General features: G+C 44.8%; 1 protein-coding gene across 8 annotated transcripts in view; it reads right to left on the bottom strand.

Moving 5' to 3' along the window:
* LOC135919898 (uncharacterized) overlaps positions 1 to 19833 on the bottom strand; it is a 392168-nt gene that overhangs the window by 208970 nt on the left and 163365 nt on the right. Inside the window, exon 4 of one of the 8 annotated variants that reach the window (XR_010570089.1) lies at positions 8199 to 8254. The exons of 6 other annotated variants lie outside the window; for them this stretch is intronic. The gene's annotated coding sequence lies outside the window, so the exon portion shown is untranslated. Of the gene's footprint in view, positions 1 to 8135; positions 8255 to 19833 lie in introns of those variants that run through there. One more of the 8 variants, XR_011511084.1, reaches the window with a different exon arrangement.

Raw genomic sequence — 19833 nt, 5'->3', positions numbered from 1 at the left:
TTTCTGCGACAGGCAGTTTAAAGATCGAAACTGAGTTTGCTATGTCCGCCCTTCTTTCTTTTACGCCACCGCCATCGTCGTCACCCTCATTTCTTATGGCGACGAAAAACAAAGCTTTGCCGACCATCGCCACATCGGATAAAGCTCATGCCACTGCGGCAATGTGCAGTTCGCCTTACCTCACTTTATGAAATCGACTGGAATTGTGAAATCGATGAGCAGCTATAAGGATTCGCAGTACTAATGCTTCCCTGCCTTCTCTCTTTCTTACTTCCTTTCTTTTCAAACCTTAGCCCCCATACTCGTGCGTAGGGCGGCAAACCGCACGCCTATGATTACCCTTGCTACCTTTCTGCTCTCGCTCGCTTCTTCTTCCTCCTCCTGAGGGCCAGACGCGCTAGCCATCGAGCCATCATGCAACACTTCCGTTTGATAATTTTTGCAGTGTTCTGTGCGCCATGAACACTGATTGACGCCGTCTGTGCATGTGTTTCGGTGGGCACAGCAAAAATTTCTGCAGCGAACAAGGATGACGCTGTGCCTATCACATAAAGATTGTTTTCGGAAAGATTGCAGCATTATTTCAGAAACAAGCAAGCAAACAAAATGGCTGTGTCTGCTGTGACAGCCGGCTGCTACAGCAGTACACTGCAGAGCCGGAAAAATAGCTGAAGTCAGTCTTGTCTTCCCCATCACCCCACCTCCCTTTCGTGTTGAAAGAAGATATAGGATGGTTCTAAATTTCCTGATAATTCTTCAATCGCTCATATCAACACGCGTTAAATTCATGTTCAGGGCAAGTTAACATAAATATGTGTAGACGAAAACACTACTTCAGCAGAGCGCTGGTCGATATTTCTGGCCTCAAATTACATGTTGATCTCCGGGCATATCAAGTGCATCGGTGGACGCACGGTAAGTCTTCATTCATTTTCTTCTTATTTTTCTTTCGTTTATTACTTTTTTTTGGTCTAAACAGGTGGTAGTTTCGCCCGAAGGACGAAGCATCATCAGCGATAGCAAGTTTTATCATGTCACTTCGACTCCTCGAACAATGTGCAAAATATACGCGGGTGGGACATATTGGCGCGATGCATGAAACAAACCAACAAACCAACCAACCAACCAACAAACAAACAAACAAACAAACAAACAAACAAACAAACAAACAAACAAACAAACAGACAGACAGACAGACAGACAGACAGACAGACAGACAGACAGACAGACAGACAGACAGACAGACAGACAGACAGACAGATAGACAGATAGATAGATAGATAGATAGATAGATAGATAGATAGATAGATAGATAGATAGATAGATAGATAGATAGATAGATAGATAGATAGATAGATAGATAGATAGATAGATAGATAGATAGATAGATAGACAGACAGACAGACAGACAGACAGACAGATAGATAGATAGATAGATAGATAGATAGATAGATAGATAGATAGATAGATAGATAGATAGATAGATAGATAGATAGATAGATAGATAGATAGATAGATAGATAGATAGATAGATAGATAGATAGATAGATAGATATTCGAAACATCACGGCTACGGCGACGGCTGAAATTCTCTTAAGTGGCCCTATAGTTGTAATCGTAATAAAGTTGTTTGGCATAATTTGCCATTGTTTTTCGTGAATAGGCATGGAAAAGCAACTATACAGTTGTTTCGAAATAAATAAATGCATACCTACTACATTAATGCCACTGGGATTACATTAAGCACGCATTTGTCAAGAATGATCATGTACAGGTAGCTAATTAAAATATTCGCTAATTATGAAATTAGTAAAGAACTGCTAAAGTGAGGTTATTTGAAATCTTTTCACCTGGATGTCAATGTATTTCGCAGCAAAGGCGGATATCTCGAAAGTTGCGGTAGTCCTTGGATTTCTGCTAGGCATGCGTGACTTTACTACTGCTCGACTTCAAATGCACAGTTTTGAATTGCACCCTAAGGTCAATCTTTAAGAAGTTAACAAGTGAAACTTGTGAATCTTTCTAATGAAATAACGTCCGGCTCCGCAAATTATCCCCCTGAACAGACTGCAATGCGCTGTATGCTCCCTGAGATTTTTTAAAGATCTGTTTGAATTAAACACACACACACTCTCTTTCACTCATTCGGTTTGCCGTATTCTTATCACGGTAACCTTAATACCAGAGTGCCTTTTCATATCCTTAAGGTAATTGCATCAGTGGATTTTGTCTTTGCCCAAGGTTCCGTCAGGTCCAAGGGTATCATGGCCGAAGCGAAATTTCCAACGGAAATTTACCTGTAACTCTGGTTGCAGCTAGGTGTCAGTTGTAGCATGTGTAACATCACAGCTGGCGCTACAGTCGCATTTCTGTAAGTGATTCTGTGATACATGTTACCGTTAGACTTGACTAAAGGTTTGCAAAAAGAAAAAAAAGCAACCCAAAAACCAGAACAATTCTTAGTATTATTTAAAGTGAAAGACTTTAATATGAAAATGTGCATTTTTATCTATCTCACCGGGATAAGAGTGCACGCTGCAGCCGGTGCAGATTAAAATCTTACGGCCTGCCTTTATCAAGGTTAAAGTACTTGATCCATGCGTAGCGGGAATCTGATATAGATCCATTGCCCAATGTCCGCGGGCCACAGAGTGCACAACAGCATAAGTGCGCACTCATTCCTGCAGCAATTAGCCCAGTTTCTGCCGAAAAGTGTGATGGATCTCAGTGCTGACCTACAAGAATGCAAGATGTATCTAACCTAGAGTGTCTCTAGGCAAGGACGAGTTTCTATGCCCTTTGATTGCCGTGTGACCACGTTTGCACGAGAGAAAAAATGTAAGCAATGTGAGTTGGTCAGTTGTCAACAGTAAGGGTTTTACGTCCCGAGGTTTCTTCATGTGAACACACATAGACCTCTTTTGAAGACGGGTAGGCTATCTTTCATGGCTGTAGGGCCAAGTTTCATGGCGTTTAATGATATCAGAGATCGGGATGATCACAATACAAGAGTACAAATATCTAGAAGTATACGGATTAAAGAGGGCAAGAATTACGTGTATAAATAATAATAAGCAATCTAAACTAAAGACAATAAGGAAACGCAGCTGTACTAAAACAGCATAATGAGCGAGAATAATAATGGCAACCGAAGTAATTGATTTCATGTCGGATTCGTATAGACAGCACACGGAGAACAAGGGTCTAGCGGGCTTATAAGAGTTGGGGGTCAGAACAAATATTTGCTTTGAAAAAGCAACTTAGGAAAATAAAAGAAGATTGATAAGCAGTTAGGGCACCTTATAGAAATACGTTGACAGAGAGTAGAGAAAAAGGACGAGGAAACTATAACTAGTAAGTATTATGTTACCGGCCACGGGCACGGGCAGCGAAAAGGGTGCTGAACCTTACGTCAGAGATGCAGAAACGGTATATTGTGACGAAGTAGTGACGGGGAATAATAGAGCGGCAAAACTGTGAATGACGAAGCTAACTTTTTATTGGGTCAACTTGTGCCCACAAAAGCAAGTTACACTCAATGCACAGCGACAGCGGTGAACACGATCGACGATCGTCGAAATATGATCTGCCGGTCAACCACGTCGGCTTTCATGCATGCATGGGTCATCGAAGGTTCCAGAGTAATCACTGGTGCCCGCGTGTCTTCCAGAAAATTCTACACAATTCGCGTCGCGTTAACAATCAGATTACACAAGCTTGGGTGACAACAGACAAGGGTAGAAACAACGATAACATTCGAGAAACTCCCGATACATGCGGGCGCGTACCACGCTGAGCGATAGCATTTGTTAGACGGTGAAAAGCGGTCACCTGAAAAAGGTAAACAAGTATACACGTCGATATTACATAGTCCCGATGAAGAGGAAACCACCTATGGAACTACTACTATATATATATATATATATATATATATATATATATATATATATATATATATATACACACAAAAAATGAAATCCAAAGATAAAATCTTAGTGACAAATCAAAGGGCCCAGCCCTACTCTTCGAAGCACGGAACAAAATGGCTGGTGACGACTATTCAAGTGCAGCATGGCGTCACCAAAAAGATAACTGCCGTTTTCGACGTCACATTTAGAGCTTGTGGTTTCGCGCACTCTTCTGGCGATGTGTGGGGATAGATGAAAAAAGTTTGCTGAAGAAATCAGCAAAGTGATTTGACCCCGCCCATCTCTTCATGCGACTGAGTATTTCTGCTTGTGTACTTAATGGTTCCAAGAACCGTTTCTATGTCGCAGAAAAAACAAATAAACAAAGCAAACAAACAAGATATCTGAAACGACAAGTCGTAGAACCCCACGCGGATTTTCAGAAAAAAAAAGTCAACAACGAAACGTTGGCGTTTCACGCGCATGTCGTCGTCGACGCCAGACACACGGCATTCATCGCTGCTCACCGCAATTGCCGGCCTGGCACCAGCGACGGCAGCGGCGGCAGAGCCGACTAGCAGGAGAGAAGGAAGGCGAATTGTGGGCGGGGGCTGCAGACACGCACCGCGCGGCGACGGAAGAGGGTCGGGCGCGGGTTTACCGGATTTCAATTTATTTGGCCACCGCAAACTGATTGCGTCCCAGAGAGTCCGACCGAGAAGGGGACATTCCAGCGGAGAAAGATAAACAGCAGCGATCAGGGTTCTGCGGCAGGGACCAGATTTTGAAGTGTGAGTGTGGGGGGCGAGGGGGGAGAGGGAGGGGGGCAGGCCTCTGAAACGCCACCGAACGTGCGTTCGCTCGCGCCTCGGCGACAAGAAAGTAGCTGTAGTTGAGCTCGGCGGCTTCGCACACTCACTTCATCGGCTGGCGCCGAATTCCGAACCGGTATACTCTACTCACGAACGCGCACGGGGTCCTGTGAAAGCGAGTTTGTGTCCCTCGCCAGGGCATTTCCAAAGCAGGCCCCGGGGAAAAGCCCAGTTCCCGGCGCTTTCCATTCATCTTTCGCGGTATTGCCCCGAAGCGGTGGTGCCTCGATCGCTTTTCTGGCTGGAATGTGCTTCTCCTCAAGGCGGAGCTGCCGCGACAGGGTAGCCGGAAAAATAGACGCGGCACAACGGCAAATTGCGCGGCAGGTTCTTCGCTTTTGTCTGCGGCGCGGCTGCAACCAACGAACGGCACTGGTTGGTCCGTTGAGGAACAACCGCGAGCGAACTGGAACATTCCAAAGAGGCCCTACAAGTATCAGGACATAGTTTAGCTTCTCCCAACAAAACCAGATTGGCTTCCTTTTGTGAGAGTCGCGCACACATCCACGTCGCTTGCAGTCGCATAGCTCACATCATTCCAAAGATCGTTTTCCGCAAAGGCACGGAGGACGAACACACTCAGCACTCTTTGTTCTCCTTCGTGCAGAAGCTTCGAGAACAGAGGTGTTCCCCAAGACACCTCCCTTCCCCTCTTCGTGAGGTTTCTTTCTTCGCTACAAAAGTTGCGTTCCTGAGAAGCGAGCACGTTCATAACACACGATGTTCGACTTCTGCACTGTTCTGTTCATTTTTGTTCTTGGAAGTTACTACATACCGCATTTCCATGTATGATACGCGTACTGAAAGTGAGAAGCGCCCATGCTTATTACACATTTTACACTTAACCTTTAAACAGAAACAGTGGGAACAATGACAGTATATGTCAAACTTTAGATCTGCTTCTTTTCTACTACACTTCATCGTGGTTGTCAAGGCAGGCGCACTGCTTCACCCACACTGACCGTTCCGCACGTAGCTTTTTTTACTATCGAAGCCGTCAAAAGTAAACTACAGTGACTAAGAAACATGACAGAATGTCAGCCGAGCACATCTCGCAAGTGTTTCTAGGAAGCCTGAGTAGTTCACCACAATATAATGTACACAAAGTAGATTTTTTAACATGACTGTGCGGAACTATATTGCGTGCGTGTGCGCGCGCGTGTGTGTGTTGCCAATGTTATTTACTGACCAGCACTGGTCATAACCCAGCGGTCCCCAAACTCATAGAAAGGCAGATTCGGGCACAGAAGGCAGGTTTAAAAAGCAGACGCTGTTCTGATGTGGTTCCAAGCAGTATGGATCATCTGTGATCGACGGAGACGTACAAACGACGTAATAATAACGTTCTTCTCGGGGCTCGTAAGACCGGCTGGGGTTTGGCAAAAGTGATTTCGCCGCGCGCACTGCCCCGCTTCCGTTTTGCATTTCTGGCGCCCGGGCCCTGCAGGCTCCGAACGGCCTTGTAGGCTTCGAACGTGTGACGCGAATGACTTCGCCCTCACGACACACGTCTACAAAATGCCAGGCAAGTGGCGCACCAGTGCCTCCGTACGCTATGCTCCTGCCATGTTGCTGAACGAATCTTTGTACTACCACTGTCGCCAGGATGTCTTTTTCGCCTCGACTCCCTCCGGTTAGCCAAAGGCACATAGACGAGGCGCCCTGCGTGGCGCGAAATGCTATGTAATAATGGTGTTTCCGGCGAACGCTCTAGTGAGAAAGCATTAAGGAAGCCATGGACTGTTGCACAGTGCTTCAGAGACGAGGCGATCTTCTTGTTGCAACGACGCTGCGCTGTCCCACTCCTCCCTCCCCTCTCTCTCTCTTTCTTTTTCTCGCTTCGTGAAGAAAGTCACGCCAGATGCCATTTTCCGCTTTGTTGCTTCTAGCTCATATGGGCCATTCCGCCAGCGCGGTCGTTTCCAACTCACCTCTAAGTAAGAAAAGAAAAAATCCGCTAAGTGCCTACTGGGCAGCAGATTTGCTATACGACACCTTGAAGACATCGTGCCAGTGCGCGACCACCTTTTACTTGGCGTATTTCCTCTCTGGTCTTATTTTCTTAGCTGTATGTCATGCGCTTTCCTTTAAACAGCTTTATTTTTCGTTGAGTGCAAGGTTACAACAAACGTTTTCCGCAAATCCACTTGCTACTTCTAATGGTAATAAACGCAAGCACATTCCCGCCTCTTCAAGCGGATTAGCTGAATAGGCGGACATCAGCTGCGTGACAAATCGCACTGTAGATAGCTAATTAAAATGATTGCGAAGCTACTTTTTTTTATTAACTCACTCGAGGATACATGATATATTAAAGAAATTTAAGCCGAGGAGTATACTGAAGTCATGACTGCTTAGCAGAAATCCTAAAACTAGCACCACTTACTAGATATCCTCCTTAAAAGTGCCATGAAATACATTGGTGTTCCAGCCTACTCTTTCTCTTAAGGTTCCCTTTAGTAACTCCGGACGATCTTAACTGAAACCTCACTGCACTTCCATAGGAAATTTTGGGGACAGATATGTTGAAATTGTGCTTATAGTCTGGTGATTCTTGTTAAGCAAACATATATTCACTATATACACTTATCGGCTTCAATTTCGCGATTCCAACGTGTACTCTAATGTGAATAATTAAACAGATAATTTGCAAAAATGTTTTATTAGCGGCATCAACACAGGATATTCGCGGGCAGCTAATTTTAACCTTTTAGAGAAATCCGCCCGAAGAGGCGGAAAAGCGCCATGTGTCACAAACATTTTTTTTTTTCAAAACTCTGCTGCAACTAAAGAAAAATGAACCGATGGTATAGTACGTATTATTTCTTTATATATATTCATGACTCACAGCTTTAACACTGACTAGTTCTTCACCGGCACTACAGCATGACTATATATATAGATATATATTTATAAGTAACGAAACGTAAGTTTCCTTACTGATATGTATGTATGTATGTATGTATGTATGTATGTATGTATGTATGTATGTATGTATGTATGTATGTATGTATGTATGTATGTATGTATGTATGTATGTATGTATGTATGTATGTATGTATGTATGTATGTATGTATGTATGTATGTATGTATGTATGTATGTATGTATGTATGTATGTATGTATGTATGTATGTATGTATGTATGTATGTATGTATGTATGTATGTATGTATGTATGTATGTATGTAATAAATTTGTAACGTTTTTCAACGCACATTTCTTCAAATAACTCCTATACCTGTTGCGAGGAACTCTTTCTTTTTCATAGACATATATACGCATGGTATATACCTAACGGCAGCCGTCAAAAGGATGTGCCACAAATATATATATATATATATCCACAGCCTCCTGGCCGTGAATGGTGCTATAGCTAAAATGCCCAGGGTCAAACCTCGTATACTTATCGATTAATACACAAGAATGTTGCCGTGAGAACACAAGTCGACCCGCCGTGGTAGCGTAGAATTTTTCTGTAAAAAAAAAAGAAAACAGACTTTTTTGACAAATGTCGCCATATCTATAGCTCAATGGCAGAACATCTCACGCGTAATATATGTTGGTTCGGCTCCTGCTGGCGGCAAGTTGTTTTTTCGCCCTCTTTATTTCCCTTTACTTTACCATTTCTGCATTTAAATTAAACAACAAATGATTTCCCCTATGCTTTCCTTGGCATCATTATCTGATAGGTGTACAACTACTTACAGAGGAGATCATTCTATGTGCACACAGAAAATGGCCCGACGTCCGAGAATTACGGTAGCCGAGGAGTACCTCAAGGCGGAGTGCTTAGCCCGACGCTTTTCAATCTCACCCTCATTGGATTAGTTGACAACCTGCCAAGCACTGTACGACTTTCCATCTATGCAGACGACATCTGCATTTGGGCATCAGGTGTAACACGACTTCAGCTTCGCGCTCGGCTACAGAAGGCAGTCACAATGACATCTTGCTACCTTCGTCAACAAGGACATGAAATTTCATGCGGGAAGTGCGCAATGGTGGCCTTCACGAGGAAGCCAATGAATGCTTACGGCATATCAATTAAAGCTAACCATGGAAGTTTGCCGTCAAACTTCACACCTGCAGCACAACCATCTCTACCGCTGTGGTGTGTGCATCAACTCTAGGCCCTTCTTGTCATTCCCGGCATCAAAAATAAAACCGAGATGTCATTTTTCGCCCTCGAACAAACCGTGCTTTCATTCCTACATGACAAACACAACGAACGCACCCAAGTTTACACGGACGGTTCTGTCTCCTCTAAAAGTTCAGCTGGAGCAGTGGTACTTCCCGCTCAATCTGTCGCCATAAAATTCAAGACGTCTCACGTTACATGATCGACGGCTGCAGAACGCGCAGCTATCCATGCTGCTCTGGAGTTTATTGGCCCCAAATCACCACATTCATGGTCCATCTTTTGTGATTCAAAGGCAGCTCTCCAGTGTCTGCTGTCCCCTTTCAACCACGCACCTAATGCGCAATTAGTCGCAGACACCCAACTACTCCACCATTACGCAATTGACAAGGGACACATCATCATCTACCAGTGGATACTGGGTCACTGCGGAATTTCGGGAAATCACAGTGCGGATGACGCTGCCCGGTCGGCTTACGATGGTGCCCAGATTATACCCATACCGCTGTCAAGAAAAGATGCGGCCACAAGTCTTCGCTCCCTCGCACGCGAGCTTATGCAAACTCTATAGGTACACCAGTGAGTTCACGAACGCACGTCTTCACAGATTGGATCCAAGTTTGCAACTCCGTCTTCCGCCAGGGTTGCTACGAGCGGAAGCAACACTTCTGTGCCGCCTATGGCTCGCCGTGGCATTCGCGAACTCCTATATATATTCCTTCCGCATTGGAATGGCCGACAGCCCTGCTTGCGACACCTGCGGCTGCGAGGAGACGATCGCGCACCTCCTCTTTGACTGTCCACGTTACAATGTGCCAAGAAAAGTGCTCGTGACCACGCTCGAAAAACTGGACAATCACCCCTTCACAGAAGAGAAAGTTCTAGGACACTGCTCCAGACGGGTTTCAGCACTCAAGGCCTTAAGGGATTTGCTGAAATTTTTAAGGGCTTGTGAATTGTCCGACCGCCTTTGACTATTGTTGCGCGTAACATCGCGTTAGTGCGTGATTTTTTTCTTTTTTTCTCTCTTCTTTCTCCTTTTATTCCCTTCACCCCTTTCCTCAGCACAGGGTAGCCCGCCGGTATTTACACTGGCTAACATACCTCCCTGTCATTCCTTCCCTTTTGTCTCTCTCTCTCTCTCTTTCTCTCTCTCTCTCTCTCTCTCTCTCTCTCTCTCTAAATTAACGGACAACTTATACCATACAACAGAAGTCACAGGTTCTTGGGAGTTGTAATTGACAGAGACCTGTCTTGGACTCGGCAGGTGAATTACGTGAAAAAGCGGCTGACTGCTATCTGTCACCTGTTAAGGTTCCTTACCGGAAAAAGTTGGAGAGTATCTATACGCACTATGTTACAGCTGTACGTGGCGTTGTTCATTGGATTCCTGCGGTACAGCCTGCCTGCAATATCCGACACTTGCAAGACTATCCTGCGTACGATTCAGGGCATTCAAACACAAGCCCCTAAGATATGTCTTGGCTTACCACGCAGTGCATCAACGGCTGAAACCATTGCCTTTGCGCAGGATTACCCGATCACGATGCACATTACCGTTGAGACAATGCGTATGCATCTCAGGCATTATGCTAGGACCCCTTCCCACCACTTGGCGAGCCTCACTGTTGTAAGGCCCTGCTCGACATTTAGCGGTACTGTCAGTTCACATCGTGCGTCGTTTACTTCAGGGTACGCACCTCCGGCAAGCCAGTGTTTCCTCCGTGGTGTTTGAGCCGTCCACAAGTACATATAATGATTCCAGGACTACAGAAGAAGACATCTCTACCGGCCCGTGCTCTAAAACAGCTGAGCTTACTTCCTTTGCATGAAAAGTACAGCAACCACGTGCACATCTATAACGATGGATCGACTACGTCGTGCAGTTCTGGTGGTGCGGTGGTTATACCAACGCGAGGAATGACACTGCGGTTCAAGACATCGCATGTCACGCATGTCAGCGGCGGCAGAACTAATGGCCCTGCGTCGTGCACTGGAAATCATTGATTTTGAAAGACCTAGAAAATGGGCTATGTTCTGTGATTCAAAACCGGCATTACAGTGCACGCAGTCAGTTCTCCGACACGGATATCATGAACAGTTGACATATAAAATCGCGAAACTTTACCATCACGTCCAACAAAAAGGTATCGAGGTCGTTTTTCAATGGGTACCGGGCCATTGCGGAATCAGTGGCAATGATTCCGCCGATAACGCTGCTCGCACAGCACATCAAGAAGAGCACAGCGTTTCAATTCCGCTTTCGAGGACAGACGCCGCAAGGCAGCTTCGACACTTGGAACGCAGTCTCTCACTGATCGAGTGGAACTCGTCAAACTTGCGACTTACACAACTGCACCGACTAAACCCCTCCCTGCAACTCCGACCTCCACTCGGACTTCCTGGACGTGGAGCTACGCTTTTCTGCCGCGTTTGGTTAGGAGTTGCCTTCACGAAAGCATACTCTACATTAATTGGAGTGACCGACAATGCAGCATGCGAGGTCAGCGGTACCGAAGAAAATATTGACCGCCTGCTGTGCCACTGTCCACTATATGTCCCAGAAAGACAAGAATTTGCAAACGCTATCCAAAAACTGGACAATCGGCCGCCTCCCGTGCAGGTGCTGCTAGAACACCGCCCCCATCGCTCGTCGGCCCAAAAGTTGGTGAAGGCGCTTTTGTGCTTCTTGAAGACGACAGACTTGTGTGAACGTCTGTGACATTATGAATGCATTTTCTATTAGACCGCACGCGTCAGCAAACTCACCGCTAGTTTCCTTCTTTCCTTCCCTGTATCTCACTGTCATCTTTGTTTTCCCCTTTCCCATTCCCCCGGTGTAGGGTAGCCAACCGGACGTTTTTCTGGTTAACCTCCCTGTCTTCTGTTTTTCTCTTTCCTCCTCCTCCTTATCTGTTGGCTTCATATGGTTGTGAGTGAAAAAAAAAAGGGGGGGGGCAACTTGGATCCGCCCCATTATGTGCACATACACGCAAACATACATACATATATACAGGGTGTCCCTGCTAAATGTAGCTCATGTTTTACAAACGACGGAGTGTACTAGGGGGCTGACACCAGCTCAGTGGTGTTGAGAGTCGCGCGGCCTATCTGGGGCATTTTTTTCGCTTTGCAAAATTAATTATTTAATTTGACTAAGTACCTAACTTTTTAAATATTGGCTGCACCAAGAAAGTGCCAACATGGAAGTAGTAGATTACATTTAAATATGGCCGACTGCAGTGTTTGCAACTAAGTACCATTGATGGAGCTGCTTGTACTTGTCCCTAAAGAAAGCCCGCTAAATACAAGAACAAACGCATGATAGCGCCTTGCAGACGATTGATCAAGACACAAAATCCGTTTGTCTATGCAGCACTGGCGTTTTCCGTAAATATTATATATATATATATATATATATATATATATATATATATATATATATATATATATATATATATATATATATATATATATATATATATATATAGTTGAATAAACGAAGGAGCACATTTACGAAAATTGCATTTTTAATGCTTTAACGTTTCGGCCATGGCACGGCCTTCATCAGCATAAGCCATCATCCTTCGTCATAAACCTTCATCCAATAAATATGTGATGTCGGGCACACCAAACCTCGAACCAACCATTATGACCTCAAACTCCTCTACGCATCTGCCAGTATGCGGAAGCTAACAAATACTTGTTCGTTTACGAATGGAGACAGCGCATAGACTGGTACCAGAAGTTCCCCTGACTTGCGTGTCGGGGGGTGGGTAGATCCCCTTATCCGTTGCACAATAAAGTTTATTCTATCTAAGTTGTGAGCGAGAACTTCGTTTCAATCCCCCAGTCTCATCATTGCATAATTCAGCCTCACAAGCGCCGTTCACCTACGACAGCGTTTACCTTGAACTACATTGTAACCGTTGATCACAGTACAAGCCAATAATTCTCAGCGAGTGAAATCTCAATTTTACAAGCAGACGGCACCTCAACAAAGAGCCAATAAAAATAATACGCTGAAACTAACTTCTAGTGACTTCTAGCCGCAGAGTCGATGGCTCTAAAATTATTGCAACAATTCAAGCTTCTCCGACGGGCGCCGTAATATCTGTGATTTTGCCCGCTGCCGCCATTCAAATGCGGATGCCGTGACAAAGTACTCAATTCACGATACCAGTAGCCCAACGTACACTCGTCGTGTACAAGCGGGCCGCGCGGTGCAAACTTGCTTTCACGCGAAGCGTCCAGACAATGGCGGCGGGCTTCCATCTGTGCCAAGGTTACATACGCGGTAAGCCATCACCGACTCGGGGCCCTCGGTCGGCGGCACGAGCGATTGCGGCCCACGCTCGCCGCCCGGACGGAGGGCGTCGCGTGCAGAAGCCGTGCATCGGCGGCTGCATACGGAAGTGATCGCCGATGTCGGTCGGGCCCCCACGGGCGGCTATGGAACACGGTGGGCTTAAGATGGGAGCCGGGCCCGACGGGTCTGCGAGCTGTCAGGGAGCCTTCGCGGCTCACGTGTCGACTCCCATCACAATTAGGGCTCGGACACCTCAACCGGCCGCGTCAGGAAAAATTGACTCGTTACCATCCCTTTCGAGGCACCAGTAATTAGTGCGTGTTGGGCGCGAGGGGGTGTCAGGGGCCTTTCTCCTAATCGGGCGGCGTGCAAGGCATGCGCGGGACCACCCACTGGCGGCGGCGCTGCTGCAGCTCGTGATTCGTTTGCCGAGCGGCGGCCGCCGTCTTCCGCCTGCGCACGAACGAGCGGCGCCTTTGATGCCGCGCGCTCGACACACCCCGAGCCTCCGCCGCCGATGCCAACGGGCGCACACCGGCCTCTTTCGCATTTGTCATCCCTTCTGGCTGCCGCCGCTGCTGCGGCCGCTCGGATGACTCTCTAATGGAACGCCCGCCGGGCGTCCGGCTTCGTTTAGCGGGTGATGAATGCCTGCGACGTGTCAAAAGCTGCCTCAAAGCGCGTTAGGCCTCCTCGTTGGCCGAGAAAACCAGCGCTCATCCGATCTCGTGCCGCAGTTGCGGCTGCGCCGCGGCTGATGATCCGTACGCAGCAGCGGGCGACGCGCCCGAAATGCTATGGGCGCCGGCATCGAGCACGGCCGCCTGGGGTTGCCCGCACGGGGCGCCTCAAAAGAGCCGCCAGGTGATTCGCGGCGTCTACCCCGTTCTGCATGGCTCCTGCCGACCATCACAGCGTGGGTCTCCACAGTGCGCCAATATTCAATCTGTTTCGCGCGCCTACGGAGTACACACCGCCGTATGCAAGAAACAACAGTCGAAGAATTAGTGAACCTTAAGTGGGCCACTCTAGATAAGTGGCACACCTTCTTTCCTTTCTTTCTTCAATTCCTAGCGCATCTATACCAAAGGGTCAAAACCACAGGTCAGATTTTAACTGTCGAGAAAAGCTTGTGACGGAACGCAGTTACTGACCGTTTTCTCAAAACCTCGGAAATACGTGCACTGGTAAGAGAAACATTTTCCGGAGCAACATTTCTTTTCTTGTGTAATCATCATCATCATCATCATCATCATCGTCATCATCATCATATTTATGTCCACTGCAGTACTAAGGCCTCTCCCTGTGATCTGCAATTGTCCCTGCCCTGCGCCAACAGATTCCAACTAGCACCCGCAAATTTCCTAATTTCGTCGCACCACCTAGTCTTTTGCCGTCTTCTACTGCGCTTCCCTTCTCTTGGTACCCATTCTGTCACAGTAATGGTCCAACGGTTATCTAATCTGCGCATTACATGACCTGCCCAGCACCATTTCTTTCTCTTAATGTCTATTAGAATATCATCTATACCCGTTTGCTCTCTTATTCAAACTGCTCTCTTTCTGTCTCTTAAAGCTATACCTAGCATTCTTCGTTCCATCACTCTGTGCGCGGTCCTTAACTTGTTCTCAAGCTTCTTTGTCAGTCTCCAAGTCTCTGCGCCATATGTCAGCACCGGTAAAACGCACTGATTGTATACTTTCCATTTCAATGATTACGGTAAGCTCCTAGTCAGGAGCTCACGATGTCTGCCGTATGCGATCTAACCCATTTTTATTCTTCTGTGAATTTCCTTCTCATAGTCAGGGTTCTCTGTGATTAGTTGACCTAGGTAAACGTACTCCTTCACAGACTCTAGAGGCTGACTTGTGACCTTGAACTCTTGTTCCCTTGCCCGGTTATTTATCATTAACTTTGTCTCCTGCATATTAATTTTCAGCACCACTCTTACACTCTCCCTGTTAAGGTCCTCAATCATTTGTTGTAACTCGTCCGCAGTGTTGCTGAATAGAACACTGTCATCGGTAAACCGAAGGCTGCTGAGATATTCGCTGTCGATCCTTACTCCTAAACCTTCCCAGTTTAATAGCTTGAATACTTCTTCCAAGCACGCAGTGAATAGCATTGGAGAGATTGTGCCTCGTTGTCTGACCCCTTTCTTTAAAGGTATCTTCCTACTTGTGTAGAATTAAGGTGGCTGTGGAATCTCTGTGGATATTTTCCAGGGTATTAACGTAAGCGGTCTGTACTTCTTGATTACGCAATGCCTCTATGACTACATCGCTACTGAATCAAATGCTTTTTCGTAATCTATGAAAGCCATCTAGAGAGGCTTATTGTACTCTGCGGATTTCTCGATAACGTTATTGATGGCATGGATGTGATCCATTGTTGAGTATCCTTTCCTGAAGCCAGCCTGTTCGCTTGGTTGACTAAAGTCCAATGTTGCCCTTATTATATTGGAAATTATTTTGGTAAGTACTTTATATAATACTGGAAGTAAGCTAATGGGCCTATAATTTTTCGGTTCTTTAACTAAAAAGGTCGCCCTTTTTGGGGATTAGTATAATGTTTGCATTTTTCCAGTTTTCTGGGACCCTTGCAGTCGATAGACACTTCGTATAGAGAGCCGCCAGTTGTCATTATGTCTGCTCCATCTTTGATTAAATCGACTGTTATTCCATCCTCTCCTGCCACTTTTCCCTGTTTCCTGCCTTGCAAGGCCCTTCTGACCTTATCTCTAGTTATAGAAGGACTTTCTAAACACTACTCATTATTGTTTCGAATAGAGTACTCCTGAGTCCTCTGGGTACGGTACAGGTCAGTATGGAATTCTTCCGCTGCTATTATTATACCTTCGAGATTGCGGATGATATTACCCTGCTTATCTTTCAGTGGATACATCCTGGTTTGTCCTATGCCAAGTTTCCTTCTCACTGATTTCAGGCTGCGACAATTTTTTGCCCTTTTTCAGTCGTTGTTTCTGATGTATATAAATGATATTACTATTGGCCTCAAATCTTCGTTCAGAATGTTCGCGGATGACTGTGTAGTTTACAGGATTATAGAGAATGAACGTGATTCAGAATACCTGCAGCATGATTTGAATGTTATATCATCCTGGTGTGCCCATTCAGAAATGTCGTTGAATGTTAAAAAGTGTGTTCACGTCACCTTTACGAGGAAGCGTTCATACCAGTTGAATACGTATACCATAAATAGCGCTACTTTAAGCACGGCCAGGGAATATAAATATCTAGGAGTTTATTTAACGAGTGATTTGAGGTGGGCTAAGCACGTTCACCACATCAAAGTAAAGGCTGCACGTGTTTTGGGTTTCTTAAGACGAAATTTCAGCGAACTTCCATTGAATTTAAAAGAACAACTGTATTTCACTCATGTGCGCTCATTGCTGGAGTACGCATGCGTTTGCTGGGATCCGTATACCAAAGAGCTGGCCGATACGCTTGAAAAAATACAGAATAGGGCAGTGCGATTCGTTCTAGGTAATTGGGATCGTCACCTTAGCATGAGCGAAAGCAAACGTAAACTTAAATGGGAAGAATTGAAAGATCGTAGACGAAACCTCAGGTTGAAATTTTTCCATAATATCTACCATTCTAAAACTGGAATCAATAAGGAGAAGTACATTCAAGAGCCGTCCTATATATCCCAAAGAAGGGACCACAGTCTCAAAATAAAAGAATTTTCCTTTAAAGGTGACGTCTTCCGCTATTCATTCTTTGTTAGATGTATAAGAGAGTGGAATAATCTTCCGCCTATGATTGTATCCAATGTGTCAAATGATGCTTTTTACCGCGCTTTGTGTAATTAGTTTCTTTATTGGTATCAAATATGATGCTTATTTTTATGTATCCCCCTGCTGTAATGCCAGCAAAGGCGAAGCAGGTATCAAATAAATAAATAAATAAATAAAGTCTCCCATTATAATTTCCAATATCTCTTACTTTCGCTTTGTTGATCAGTTCGCTTTTTTGATCAGTTGAACCCGTAGTCTTTCTGGGAACGCTGCGGGCCTAAACGTACGCTATAGGGATTTGGGAATTGTATGCCTGATTTAACCTACAGTGGTGCCTTCTTCGATCAGTCCAACATGGTTTGAACATTTCGCGCTTGTAAGAAATTGACGGCTCGGCTAGCGCTGCGGCCGCAATACAATTCTCGGGAATGCAAACGAAAATAAGCAAGAATCAATAACTGCAGATGTAGACGAAAGGAATGGACGCATATACGATCGTTCTGACGTGTTGAACATCTTTGTTAACTTTACAGCTACAGATGTTGTTTCTACTTGCTTTTCCTTATTCTTTGCGCGTATACTGTAAACAAAAAACTTCCCGTCATTTTTCTCTGTACATTTTGTGCGGAAATTTCGCATCCTCAAAGAAAGCCCGTTATGGCAGTGCGCCTCGGAAGTTGGTGTGGATAAGTTCTTGAACATTTGTTATGTTATCGCGTGTGTAGTGCCAACATCTAGTCGCGTATTCGGTTCAGCGAATACGCTTCCAAGGTCTGTATAAGCTAGCTTCTGTGTATTGTAGGCTTATGAAGAGGGAATCACGGCAGATGCAGATGTTCTGAATTTGTCTTCGCTATATTTTCTAGTGTTGTCACGAGAAAGCATGTGCAAGGTATGCCGGTAGTGTATTTGCGAAGCCCTTTTCGTAGAGATTTCGTGTTGCACGACATAGCGTTAATTCTCGGTGGCCCTAACATCTTGTTCCCCGAAGCTCACGCATGCACGCGGTCTTGAGCGTACCTAGGTACACGATATATTTTCGCTGAATTCGTATATTACCTCTACTAAAAAGTAACCTTCTAATGGCCATGACTTTTTATCGACCCTCTGATCGTTATTCCTTGCTCTCGAAGGTGCGCATGATAAATATGCTGCGAGCACTTTGTCACTCAACAAAATGCCATCAGAAAGAAAAAGCATACATCCTGCTCACATTGTCTCCAGTCGCCGAATTAAATGTGGCTCAAGGTGACATGACGCATGAGAAAGTAACGTTAATTTGTACGCGATACCACCTCGTTAGTAACTGTTATGCTTCCTAAGGTCGATCAACTATACAGAACCTGTGGATTTTAGCAAAAGGGCGACCGCGGCTGAACTCTTTAAGAAAACTGGTATATAGAGCACAGACGTCCATGCTACCCTGTAAAGGATGAGCATCAAAATTTTTTACAACAATGCTATCACGCAGCCTCATTCGCGCTGAACTTTCAGTGGTATGAACGAAAGATATTTCCCCGAACAAACCAGTCATCAATGCAGCTAATCATACAGTAGAAGAATGAATGAATGAATGAATGAATGAATGAATGAATGAATGAATGAATGAATGAATGAATGAATGAATGAATGAATGAATGAATGAATGAATGAATGAATCTTTATTTCCAATAGATTGGGGGAGACAGGGAAGAAAAGCTGCAAGTGCAGCTTGAAAAAACACCCTGCCTCCTATGACCACAAGACATGGGCAGCGCGGAGCTGCCGCGTGTTTTTAACAAAAAAAATATACACAGTTTTGCAAGAATGCATAAAAGGTGAGTAGTTGTACGTAAAGAAGCTACAAAACATTTCACATATGAGAGACAAAAAAACAACAACATATATACACATATATGTGTAATATAAATGTGAACAAAAAGCTGTAAAACTCATCTAATCTGCACTTCTGAAATAGCTGGCCATATAAACATTAATATTAGTCACACTGAATTAGTCGAGAAAATTCTGACGGGGTAAGGCTATATATATCAATGCCAGATTTGTTGTAAGCATTTAAGAGCCTTGGTAAGTTGTTTTTTAGCATTTGTGAGCTGTAATTAGTCCTAAAATGGTGCACAGTCCAGGGTTCTGTGTTTCTTGTGAAACGTGAGGGGACACGTTCTTCTAAGCATGATAATTTAACAAGGGATAGATCGTTTTTCCTGTTCATGTAATAAAACTTCTGCAAAAGCCGACGCCTATAGATTTCGTGAGCTGTGATAATTTTAAACTTGTCAAATAAATGCTCGGTGTGTGCATCATACGGAACATTTGCTAGGACGCGTACTATCCTTTTCTGTAATAAAAATAATTTGTTTAAATTCGTATCAGTTATAGTGCCCCATACGAGGTGACAATAATTGAGATGAGAGGCGAATAAGGCGTTGTATAATAGTACTTTAACTGATGTAGGAAGAAGGTAACGGTTACGGCTTATCGGAAATATACCTCTGCCTCCTGTTAGTCCAAAAATAAATAGTAATAATAATAAAAGGAAGAGCATATATCGGAGGTGTCGTTATAGTAGGAAAATGGGAAAATAGTGGACGAAACCGAAATTATCTGGCTATACTTAATAAATGTTCAGGAAAGGTGACACAATTTCTCCAATTCTACTCATTTAATGCTTTGAATAAGAGTTCAAAATTTTAGGCTGCGAAGTATTAGGAAATAGGAACAAGGGCGAATATCCCAGGAATTTATAGTTCGCATATGAGCGAGAAAGCTTTATTGAATAGCCGCGGTTATAGTGATGATCGGCTTAAGCTCTTCAGTCCGGAAACTTACTGATCACCTGGACCAC

The sequence above is a fragment of the Dermacentor albipictus genome, chromosome 1 (genome assembly GCF_038994185.2).
Source record: "Dermacentor albipictus isolate Rhodes 1998 colony chromosome 1, USDA_Dalb.pri_finalv2, whole genome shotgun sequence".
NCBI lineage: Eukaryota > Metazoa > Arthropoda > Arachnida > Ixodida > Ixodidae > Dermacentor > Dermacentor albipictus.
Note: the sequence above shows the minus strand (reverse complement) of the source record. Positions and strands in the feature narration are given on the sequence as shown.